This window comes from Pan troglodytes, chromosome 6, assembly GCF_028858775.2.
Source record: "Pan troglodytes isolate AG18354 chromosome 6, NHGRI_mPanTro3-v2.0_pri, whole genome shotgun sequence".
Lineage (NCBI taxonomy): Eukaryota > Metazoa > Chordata > Mammalia > Primates > Hominidae > Pan > Pan troglodytes.
Genome location: NC_072404.2, coordinates 109,405,280 through 109,417,870, shown reverse-complemented (window position 1 = coordinate 109,417,870; position 12,591 = coordinate 109,405,280). Strand labels below are relative to the sequence as shown.

General features: G+C 43.5%; 1 non-coding gene across 1 annotated transcript; it reads right to left on the bottom strand.

Annotated features, from left to right (window-relative positions):
• Nucleotides 1-1,316: 1,316 nt before the first annotated feature.
• Nucleotides 1,317-1,442, bottom strand: LOC112209918 (small nucleolar RNA SNORA40). The gene has a single exon (XR_002944906.1). It is a non-coding gene; the product is annotated as a small nucleolar RNA SNORA40 (small nucleolar RNA).
• Between the last annotated feature and the right edge of the window lie 11,149 nt (nt 1,443-12,591).

Below are 12,591 nucleotides of genomic sequence, written 5' to 3'. Positions count from 1 at the left end.
CTGGAGAGAGGCTGGCTGTCACCCAGGGCAGCAGGGTGATTAGGTAGAATGAAAAGAGAGTCACCAACTCAAGACAGTAGCACAGTGTCCTTGTGGTTTTGGCTGGTGTAGTCTAAAATCTGAATTATGCAAAGTGTATTTGATCTTGCATCACATCAGGAAAAAGCCCAGTAATCTATTTCATCATGGGGTGTGAAGAAGTTGCTGGAACCATTTCTAGACACAGATTTTGGTTCTCCAGAGGCCAGCAAGTTAGCTTCACTGAGCTTCGGGGCCCACAGTGGGAAGAGATGTCCCGCTGAGGCTCAGCGTTGACTTCACTCTTGTGGAGCAAAGGTGTAGGAACTAAGGGCTTTATGCTAATTAAAAGATGAGGCCAGGTGCAGTGGCTCATACCTGTAATGGGGTCTTGCTATATTGCCCAGGCTGGTCTCGAACTCCTGGGTTCAAGCCATCCTCCCACCTCAGCCTCCTGAATCACTGGGATTAAAAGTGTGAGCCACTGTGCCCAGCCTCGCTTTTAATAGAACTGATGCTTAATCCACAGCTCTCCTGTCAGCCCACAGTTCTTGAATTTTGGCCTCTTTTATGTCCACTTGAATGTAAATATACTTCAAAATTCCCACCCAGAATCTTTGGGATCTAATTTCTTCAATCACTTTACTTTAGAGTCATTTTTAGGGTAAATGAATCTGCCTGGTTTTCAACTTGACACCCTCTCTAAACGTGAATGAGTTCAAATCATATTCGTTCCTGAGGAATCACACTCAAGCATAGTACAAATCTGTGGGATATGCCATTACAACTCTAGGAATCATGTTCTCAAGATAAAAGCCTTTAAGAAAAGCTGTCTTGACATATCATGTAAGCATGACAATGGAATACTAAATCAACATAGCTGAGATTTTCCTTATGTCCTATGCTTTTAAATGATCAACCCTACAGTCCTGGAACCAACCTTTATGGTTATCAATACCTCCATTATTTTAAACTATCTCAGGTATCATATTCCTTCTTTTTTTTTTTTTTTTTTTTTTTTGAGACGGAGCCTCTCACTGTCACCCAGGCTGGAGTGCAGTGGCGCAATCTCGGCTCATTGCAAGCTCCACCTCCTGGGTTCACGGCATTCTCCTGCCTCAGCCTCCCGAGTAGCTGGGACTACAGGCACCCACCACGACCCCTGGCTAATTTTTTGTATTTTTAGTAGTGCCGGGGTTTCACCATGTTAACCAGGATGGTCTCGATCTCCTGACCTTGTGATCCACCCGCCTCGGCCTCCCAAAGTGCTAGGATTACAGGTGTGAGCCACCATGCCTAGCTTTCCTTCTTATATGTATCAAAACTCATACTGAAAAATGAGTTCTGGGTTACAAAAGAGGGTTTATTTTTTGCACCTGCCTTTGAATCAGTCCTTAAGCTTAACTTTTAACTTCCAAGGAACTACTTTTTTTTTTTTTTTTTTTTTAGATAGAGTCTCGCTCTGTCACCCAGGCTGGAGTGCAATGATGCAATCTCGGCTCACTGCAACCTTCGTCTCCTGGGTTCAAGTGATTCTCCTGCCTCAGCCTCCTGAGTAGCTGGGATTGCAGGCATGCGCCACCATGCCCTGCTAACTTTTGTATTTTTAGTAGAGACAGGGTTTCTCCATGCTGGTCAGGCTGGTCACGAACTCCTGACCTCAGGTGATCCACCTGCCTCAGCCTCCCAAAGTGCTGGGATTACAGGCGTGAGCCACCGTGCCAGGCCCCATCCCTGGTTATTCTTATTCAGTAAAATTTGCAACCTCCTAGGAGGAAAGGATTTTGAAAACAAAACTCTTTTTTAAAACTTTTATTTTAGGTTTGGGCGTACGTGTGAAGATTTGTTACATAGGTAAACACGTGTCATCGTGGTTTGTTGTATATATTATTTCATCACCCAGGTATTAAGCCCAGTACCCAACAGTTGTCTTTTCTGCTCCTCTCCCTCCTCCCACCCTCAAGCAGACCCCAGTGTCTGTTGTTTCCTTCTTTGTGTTCATAAGTTCTCATCATTTAGCTCCCACTTATAAGTGAGAATGTGCGGTATTTGGTGTTCTGTTGCTGCATTAGTTTGCTAAGGATTATAGACTCCAGCTTCATCCATATTCCCTCAAAAGACATGATCTTGTTCTTTTTTATGGCTGCATAATATTTCATGGTGTATATGTACCACAGTTTCTTTATCCAATCTGTCACTGATGGGCATTTAAGTTGGTTCCATGTCTTCACTGTTGGGAGCAAGCCCCCCAAAATCTGGCCATAATCTGGCCCCAAGACTGGCCATAAACAAAATCTCTGCAGCACTGTAACATGTTCATAATGGCCCTAACGCCCAAGCTGGAAGGTTGTGGGTTTACAGGAATGAAGGAATGAGGGCAAGGAACACTTGGCCTGCCCAGGGCGGAAAACCGCTTAAACGCATTCTCAAGCCGCAAACAATAGCATGAGCGATCTGTGTCTTAAGGACGTGTTCCTGCTGCAGTTAACTAGCCCAACCTATTCCTTTAATTTGGCCCATCCCTTTGTTTCTCATAATGGATACTTTTAGTTAATTTAATATCTATAGAAACAATGATAATAACTGGTTTGCAGTTACTAAATCTCTGTTTGGGGCTCTCAGTTCTGAAGGCTGTAAGACCCCTGATTTCCCACTTCACACCTCTATATTTCTGTGTGTGCATCTTTAACTCCTCTAGTGCCGCTGGGTTAGGGTCTCCCCAGCCGAGCTGGTCTCGGCACTTCAGTATTGTAAATAGTGCTGCAATGAACACTCATGTGGATGTGTCTTTGTTTTTTTTTTTTTTGGAGATGGAGTCTAGCTCTGTCACCCGGGCTGGAGTGCAGTGGTGCAATCTTGGCTCACTACAACCTCTGCCACCTGGGTTTAAATGATTCTCCTGCCTGGGCCTCCTGAGTAGCTGGGATTACAGGTGTGAGCCACTGTGCCCAGCTAACTTTTGTATTTTTAGTAGAGCCTAGGGTTTCACCATGTTGGCCAGGCTGGTCTTGAACTCCTGACCTCAGGTGATCTGCCTGCCTTGGCATCCCAAAGTGCTGGGATTACAGGCATGAGCTACCACGCCTGGCCCATGTGTCTTTATGGTAGAATGCTTTATATTCCTCTGGGTATATACTCAGTAATGGGATTGCTGGGTCGAATGGTAGTTCTGCTTTTAGCTCTTTGAGGAATCGCCATATTGCTTCCCACAATGATTGAACTAATTTACATTCCCAGCAACAATGTGAAAATGTTCCCTTTTCTCTGCAACCTTGCCAGCATCTGTCATTTTTTGACTTTTTAATAATAGCCATTCTGACTGGTATGAGATGCTATCTCATTGTGGTTTTGATTTGCATTTCCCTAATGACCAGTGATGTTGAGTTTTTTCATATGTCTGTTGGCCACCTGTATGTCTTCTTTTGGGAACTGTCTGTTCCTCTCCTTTGCCCACTTTTTCATGGGGTTGTTTGTTTTTCTCTCATAAATTTGTTTAAGTTCCTTATAGATGCTAGCTATTAGACCTTTGTCAGATGCATAGTTTGCAAATAAAACAAAACTCTTAATGTCTTCACTTGCCAGACATTTGTGCTTAGGTTGGTGTTTGAGTCTTAGGAGTAATATCATGTTTTGCCACAAGAAGGAGCCTATGAGTGGGCTGGAAGAGAAAAATCAGATTTGCAGCCGCTGAAGTCAGTAAACAGTTTCTTTGGATATATTGTAAATAGTAAGAGAACCAGACATGACATTCATAAGTATTCCAAAACCAAGTAAAATTATTTTAAAGCTCTAACGTTTTGCAACTTTTCTTCCCGTCTTAAGAGTTCATCTGCCCAGTCTAATGATTGTAGAATTCTTACTTCTAGTCTTTTTTTTTTTTTTGAGATGGAGTTTCACTCTTGCTGCCCAGGCTGGAGTGCAATGGTGCTATCTTGGCTCACTGCAACCTTCGCCTCCTGGGTTCAAGCCATTCTCCTGCCTCAGCTTCCCGAGCAGCCACAATTTCAGGGATGCGCCACCACACCCGGCTAATTTTGTATTTTTAGTAGAGTTGGGGTTTCTCCATGTTGGTCAGGCTGGTCTCGAACTTCCGACCTCAGGTGATCTGCCCACCTTGGCCTCCTAAAGTGTTGGGATTACAGGCGTGAGCCACTGCACCTGGCCATCATTTATCTTACTTTTAGCATCCTCATCCCAAATTCCTGGTGTCCCCATCCCTACCATCCATTTGTAATAATTCTCCATTGTTTTCCTCTCCTTGAATCCCACTTTCTGAGATCAGTGCAACCTGGGCTTAGAGCTTCAACCTCCTCCATCTGATTTTTTAAAAGAGTAACTCCTAATAAGGATTTTACCCAATATAGTGAGCATTATGATTAATGACTCTGACTCTACAAAAAATAATTTAAAAAAATTAGTCGGGTGTGGTGGTGCATGCCTGTAGTCCCAGATACTCAGGGTGAGGTGGGAGGATTGCTTGAGTCCAGGAGTTTGAGATCACGGTGAGCTGTACTGCATCATCACATTCCAGCCTGGGCAACAGAGTGAGACCCTGTTTCTAAAACAATTAAGGTAAAATAAAAGAGATAACATGCACCTGGTACACAGTACTTAATAAATCCCGTCTACTGTAAATACCTAGTGCCCATCATCCCTGTAACTCATAACTTCTTCTTTCCCAGTTCCCCGTGCTTTAATCACTCCTGCTTAGGAGACAGTCCAGGCTACCTTCTTATCCCTCTTCCTGGAGCCAGATTCTCAGCATTTTGTTCTCTAATTTCACCCTTTACCCCTTATTGCATGCCTTGGTATCAGCACTTCACCTGGTCTGAGGAACCAGCATCTAGTCTTGCCCTGTGTCTGGTAGTCCATATGGCCTGTATGTATCACTTAGTCTGAGTCAGTTTCCACGTGTGTCAGCTGGATTAGTAGCTCCTTAGGGTTCCGTGTAGTTCTCACAGTCTGTGGCAAGGAAAACAACAATTTGTGAGTAGCTAGCATGGACTGCAAACTATGGGCTCTATTTACCAAGCAAGTTCTAAATGCTGAATATTGTCTTTGGCAAAGGGGTTTCAGGGAAGATCAAGAGGCACATCTTCCCTGCCCTCAGGAAACTCATAAAGGCTGGTTTTGCTACACTGAATTCTCACAACTCATTGATGCAATGCAGCCTAGAATTAAGTTACTTGCTCATTGTCAAGCAGGTAGTGACTAGCAGAGCCACCATTCTGATTCTTTCTTAGTTTCTTTTTTTTTTTTTTTTTTTGAGTTAGGGTCTCGCTCTGTCACTCAGGCTGGAGTGCAGTGGTGCCATCATAGCTCACTGCAGTCTCACTCCTGGGCTCAAGCGATCTTCCTGCCTCAGCCTCCTAAGCAGCAGGGACTGCAGGTGCACACCACCATGCCCAGCTAATTTTTAAATTTTTGTAGAGGTGGGAATCTTGCTCTTTTGCCCAGGCCGGTCTGGAACTCCTGGCCTCAAGCATCCTCCTGCCTTGGCTTCTCAAAGCACTGGAATTACAAGCATGAGCCACCATGTCCAGCCCTAAGTCTGATACCTTCTAAGAGGGATCATCCTCAGATGAGTTGGGTGTGGAGGTGAGAGGTCAGGGGTGCCTGGATAAGAAGTGACTCTGCTATCACTTCCTGTGTGAGCTGAGGCCTGGAGAGAAGATGAGAGAATGATGGGGAAGGAGGAAGCAGATGTGTTGTTGGGTTGGGAAATGGGGAAATGTCTGTGCATTTCTACTTTTACCTTTGATCTCTCCTTCAGGGCTTTGATATTTTCTTCCTGCTAATCCTCCTTTTCACACCTGCTTGGGGCTGCCCCATGAGCTTGTGAAAACAGCATGTTTCTACCTTCCAACCACACCTCAGTGCATTGGCCCTCTCTCTCCTTGGCAGAGTCTACGATGTTTTTCAAGGTTACCATGAAGATTTCTTTCTTTTTTATTTAATTTTAATTTTATTTTTTTTGAGATGGAGTTTCACTCTTGTTGCTCAGGCTGGAGTGCAATGGCACGATCTCAGCTCACTGCAACCTCTGCCTCCCGGGTTCAAGCGATTCTCCTGCTTCAGCCTCCCAAGTAGCTGGGATTACAGGCATGTGCCACCATACCTGGCTAATTTTGTGTTTTTAGTACAGACAAGGTTTTTCCATGTTGGTCAGGCTGGTCTTGAACTCCTGACCTCAGGTAAGCCACCCACCTTGGCCTCCCAAAGTGCTGGGATTACAGGCAAGAGCCACTGTGCTTGGCTTTATTTTATTTTTTAAGTTCCTGGGTACAAGTGCAGGATGTACAGGTTTGTTACATAGGTAAACGTGTGCCATGGTGGTTTGCTGCACGTATCAACCCATCACCTAGGTGTTAAACCCTGCATGCATTAGCTGTTTTTCCTAATGCTCTCCCCTAACCTACGTCCTCCCCTGACAGGGCCCAGTGTGTGTTGTTCCCCTCCCTGTGTCCATGTGTTCTCATTGTTCAGCTCCCAGTTATAAGTGAGAACATGCAGTGTTTGGTTTTCTATTCCTGCGTTAGTTTGCCGGGGATAATGGTTTTCCAGCTTCATCCATGTCCCTGCAAAGGACATGATCTCATTATTTTTTATGACTGCATAGTATTCCATGGTGTATATGTAGCATATTTTCTTTATTCAGTCTATCATCGATGAGCACTTGGGTTGATTCCATGTCTTTGCTATTGTGAATAGCGCTGCAATGAACGTATATGTGCATGTATCTTTATAATAGAATTATTTATATTCCTTTGAGGTATATACCCAGTAATGGAATTGCTGGGTCAAATGGAATTTCTGGTTCTAAATCTTTGAGGAATCGCCACACTGTCTTCCACAATGGTTGAATTAATTCACATTCCCACAAGATTTCTTTCCTGACTTTCTGAACTTGGATCTTCTCCTATCCTCCATCCCCACCACCTGGCTCCAGGATCCCAGAGACTCAGCCTTCCTGCATTCAAAACCATAGTGGAAGAAGGCCTGATTGCTGGGGTGGGCAGTGGCCTGAAACCTAGGGAGGACTTCACTGGGCCTACACATTCTGGTGTAGAGAAAGTCACTAAGTAAGGACTTGTGAAAATGTAGAGGACTTTGCAGTGGGGGTGAACTGCAGAGTCCTACTGTGGGGCAGCAAGAAGTCAAGAAGGAGGACCTGGCAACTGGGGTCAAGAGCTGCCCACATGCTCTTCATGTCCAGCCTTTTTCTCCTGTCAGCTTTCTAGTGTTGCATGCTCATATGGGCAGAAAGACTTGCCATTATATGCTAGAAAGCACATGGTGGAGGCTGGGCGCGGTGGCTCACTCCTGTAATCCCAGCACTTCGGGAGGCTGAGGTGGGTGGATCACCTGAGGTCAGGAGTTTGAGACTAGCCTGGCCAACATGGTGAAACCCCATCTCTACTAAAATACAAAAAATTAGCTGGGCGTGGTGGCAGGCACCTGTAATCCCAGCTACTCGGGAGGCTGAGGCGGGAGAATCACTTGAACCTGGGAGGCAGAGGTTGCAGTGAGCTGAGATGGCACCACTGCACTCCAGCCTGGGTGACAGAGCTAGACTCTGTCTCCAAAATAAAAAAGAAAGAAAGAAAGAAAGAAAGAAAGTACAGGAAGGAGAATTTATTAGAAAATTCAGGCAGCCTGGACAACATAGTGAGACCACGGCGCTAGAAAAGAATACAAAAAAAAAAAAAAAAAAAAAAATGGCTGGGCGCAGTGGCTCAAGCCTGTAATCCCAGCACTTTGGGAGGCTGAGGAGGGTGGATCACGAGGTCAGGAGATCGAGACCATCCTGGCTAACACAGTGAAACCCCATCTCTACTAAAAATACAAAAAAAATTAGCTAGGCATGGTGGTGGGTGCCTGTAGTCCTAGCTACTCGGGAGGCTGAGGCAGGAGAATGACGTCAACCCGGGAGCGGAGCTTGCAGTGAGCTGAGATCACGCCACTGGACTCCAGCCTGGGTGACAGAGCTGGACTCCGTCTCAAAACAAACAAACAAACAAAAAAAACCACACAAAAAACCAAAAAAAATTAGCCAAGCATGGTGGTGTGCACCTGTTGTCCCAGCTACTCAGGAGGCTGAGGTGGGAGGATCACTTGAGCCCGGAGGTTGAGGTTGCAGTGACCTAAGATCGTGCTACTGCACTCCAGCCTGGACGATAAAGTGAGACCCTGTTTCACAAAGAAAAAGAAAAAGAATTAAAAAAATCCAGGCATGAACAGGAAGGGATGAGCATGGAATAAAACCAGGATGCTGCCTCCGTACCACCAGTTCTTTGATTTCAACTTGTTGCTCAGTTGAATCATTGCCATACTGGTGAGAAAGAAATGTATTTGCTGACTGTTGGTCAATATTACAGATTTAAAACCTGTGCACTCTTAAGAACTCACCAGTTTATAGTTTTGTTTCTTCCAGATTTCTGCGGAAAGATGGGCCCAAGGCTGGCTTTGCTCCCTTTTCTCTAGGTCACACAGTATCCTAGGCCCTGTGCTGTTATATTTGACTCTGTGGAAGATGCTTTGTTTTCAGTTCTGAGCCTTTTCTTCTGCTGATTCCTTCTCAACCTTTGTTCCTTGTGTCGCTCACCCTCCCCCAAACCAGGTAGATGCACCCAGGTGTGGAAAAGAGGGAGGGAGAAGAAAGATCCCTTCTGTCATTGATACAGGAGCTAGAAAAAAATTATTTAGGCAGATAGTGAGGGTAAGAGAGTCCGTGGTAAGATTTCCCTTTAATAAAAAGCAGCCCCCAAATAATTTCTTTTCTAACAAAAAGCAGCCTGAAAAATTAAGCTGCAAGCATAGATAAGCAAGCTAAAAGCTTGCATAGGTAAATGCCAACAGCTGTGCCAATAGAAAAGGGACACCTGGAAGCCAGGTATATTCAACATGGAGGTGCCCTCTTCCCTTTCCTTTGTCAACACGCTTGCAGTAAAAAAGCAGGCAACGTGGTGATGGCCAAGTAGAGACCCCATCTGCATAATAAAAGGTTAAGGTGAGATGGCCAACTCGTTGGTGCGCTATGCAAATGGCACACCTGGTCTGACTAATCTCTCGGGCCCTATGTAAATCAGACACTGCCTCCTCAAGCTTGTCTATAAAACCCCCATGTGCATTTCACCACAAAACCGGAAGACCCACTCGGGAGTCCCTCTCTCTCTGCAGGAGAGAGAGCTTTTCTTTTTTCTCTTTCTTTTGCCTATTAAACCTCCAATCTTAAACTCCTCCTTGTGCGTCTCCACCTTCTTGATTTCCTTGGCGTGAGGCAACGAATCTTGGGTATTACTCCAGACAAATGACGCCACTTCATCATCATTCTTGGGGCACAGAGGTGCTGAGCTTCCACATTTCTCTTCACTCCCTACTCTTGGGTGAGCCCTTCACCCTGGGTACCCTGTTGCCCCAGGCCTTGGCACGTGTTGTCAATGTATGGCTGTGGGAGGAGGCTGGTCTTGTCTGGTGGGAAGGAGAGAGACAAAGAGGGCATTGTTGAAAGAAGAAGTGGAATGAGAGCTCCCTTTACCCTTGGGGGCTTCTTTTCTGGCATTAATCCTCAGAAAATAATTGTGAAAGAGAAGTTTGTCTTTGTGCTTTAGGGTGCTGTCAGAAGCTTAGAAATAATTAGGCAGAATCCCCATCCCCCCAATCCCCATCACCAACTTTAGTCTCCTCCCCCGATACCCACACTGACCCGGGGTTAGGGACATTTATAAATGGAGCCATTGAGGACTCAGGAGAAACTCATGCAACTGAAAAATGTCCCCTATTTCCTGGGTCCTAGGCAGCTCCCCACTTTCCACTCCCACTTCAGACATTTAGACAAGGACTTTGGTCACTCTGGCTAGACCATCTGTGTAACCCAGAATGGTGGGGTCACAACTCTTGGTTTCCAAGGATATAATCACATGTTGTGAGCAAAAATGTGCTGAACACACCTGACTCTGTGGCTTCTTCTTGAGAAGTGATTTTGCAGAGCGGGGAAGGGTCGACTCTGGAAACGTTTCATTTGTCTATTGGCCATTTGGATTTCTTCTGTGAAGTGCCTTTTCATGACTATCATCTATATTCTCTTAAGTTTGTCCTTGTTATTGATTTGTAGTTCTTTATATATCCCTGATAACAAGGCTTGCTTTTTCATGCTCTTTATATATATTTTTAAAAGCAGCTTTAGCGAAGTATAACATACAAAAATCTGCACATAAAATGTAAAATGTGATGTTTTGACATATATATATATATGCACTGAAACCATCCCTATTAATTCCATTGTGATCAAAGACATATTTTGTATCACTTAAATCCTTTTACATGTATCCAGGCTTATTTTATGGTGTAGAACATGATCTATCTTGGTAGATGTTCTGTGTGCTCTTGACAAGAACGTATTGTTGCGTAGAATGTTCTATTGTCAATTTTGTTGATTAGGTCAATTTGGCTTATAGTATTGTTCAAGCCTTCTATTTGTTTACTGATTTTCTGTCTACTTGTCCTATCAATTTTTGAGAGATGGGTGTTGGCTCCTTAACTATTTTGTGAATTTGTCTATTTCTCCATGTATTTCTATTAATTTTTGCTGTACGTATTTTGAAGCTCTGTTATTACGTGTGTAAACATTTAGGATTTGATAAATGGACTCATTTGTAACAATCAAATATCTTCTTTATCTCTGGTAATATTTTTTGCTCTGAAATCTACTTTGATATTAATATAGTCACTGTAGGTTACTTTTGATTAGTGTTAGCATGGTATATTTTTCCATTATTTTACTTTTAACCTTGTACCTTTATAATTAAAGTGAGTTATCTTTGGGCAGCATACTGTTAGGTCTTGCTTTGTAAGTTAATATGTTAATCTCTGCCTATAAATTGGAATGGTTAGATCATTTATATTTAATGTGATGATTTGTATGGTTAGGTTTAAAACTCTCATGTTGCTATTTGTTTTCTATTTGTGCCATTTGCTTGATCTGTTCCCCCTTTCCTCTTTTTCTACCTTCTGTTGGATTGAGCATATATTTATATATAATTTTATTTTTGCCTCCATGTTTGTATTATTAACTATAACCCTTTTTGGGTTATTTTAGGCTTATGGTTTATATCTTCATGTTACTAGTCTACTTCAATTGATATTTTAGCACTCTTCACACATTGTAAGAACCTTACAGTATATTCCCATTTCTTCCCTCCTGGCTTTTATATAATTGTTACCATATATCTTACCTCAATATATGCTATAAACCCCATAATACATTGTTATCTTTTCGCTTTAAGCGAAAGATTATCTTTGTCTTTATCTTTAGAGATAAAGTAGGGAAGGGTTGACTCTGGAAACGTTTCATTTGTCCATTGGCCATTTGGATTTCTTCTGTGAAGTGCCTTTTCACGACTATCATCTATATTCTCTTAAGTTTGTCCTTGTTAATTATCTTTATCAATTATCTTTAAAACGATTTAAATAATAACAAAAATAATCTTTATATTTACCCTCATAGTTACCACTTCTGGTGTTCTTTATTCTCTAACGTAGATTCAGGTTTCTATCTGGTTTCAAATTCTTCTAGCTCAAAGGACTTCCTTTACCATTTATCATGGTGCATATATGTTTTTTCATTCACTCTGGAGATGAATTCTTCCAACTGTTATATATCTTAAAAAGTTTTAATTTTGCCTCAGCTTTTGAAAAAAAATATTTTTGAGATAGGGTCTCCCTCTGTCACCCAGGCTGGAGTGCAGTGATGTGATCATAGCTTACTGCAAACTCCACCTCCCAGGCTCAAGCTGTCCTCCCACCTCAGCCTCCCAAGTAGCTGGACTACAGGCGTGTGCCACCACACCTGGATAATTTTTGTATTTTTTTGTTTGTAGAGACGGGGTTTCACCATGTTGCCCAGGCTGGTCTTGAATTCCCAAGCTTAAGCAATCTGCCCACCTCAGCCTCCCAAAGTGCTAAGATTACAGGTGTAAGCCACCGTACCTGGCCTGAAAAATATTTTTGCTGGGTATATAATTCTACATTGGCAATTTATTCCTTTGATTACTTTAAACATGTTTTTCCACTGTCTTCTAGCTTATATTGTTTCCAACAAGAAAGCTACTGTCATTCTTATCTACTGTTGGTGACCTGTCTAGATGTCCTTTTCTGGGCTGGCATGCCCACTCACAGGCTGTTGTTAATGGTGGCTATTATTGGCTCATGAACTCTCTCCTTTTCTAAACAGATGGCTTGGCCGGGCATGGTGGCTCACGCCTGTAATCGCAGCACTTTGGGAGGCCAAGGCAGGCGGATCACGAGGTCAGGAGATCAAGACCATCCTGACTAACACGGTGAAACCCTGTCTCTACTAAAAAGACAAACAATTAGCCGGGCATGGTGGCGGGCGCCTGTAGTCCCAGCTACTCGGGAGGCTGAGGCAGGAGAATGGCGTGAACCGGGGCGGCGGAGCTTGCAGTAAGCCGAGATCACGCCACTGCACTCCAGCCTAGGTGACAGAGTGAGACTCCATCTCAAACAAAAAAAATAAAAATAAAAAAAAGAGATGGCTTCACCTGGGATAATATG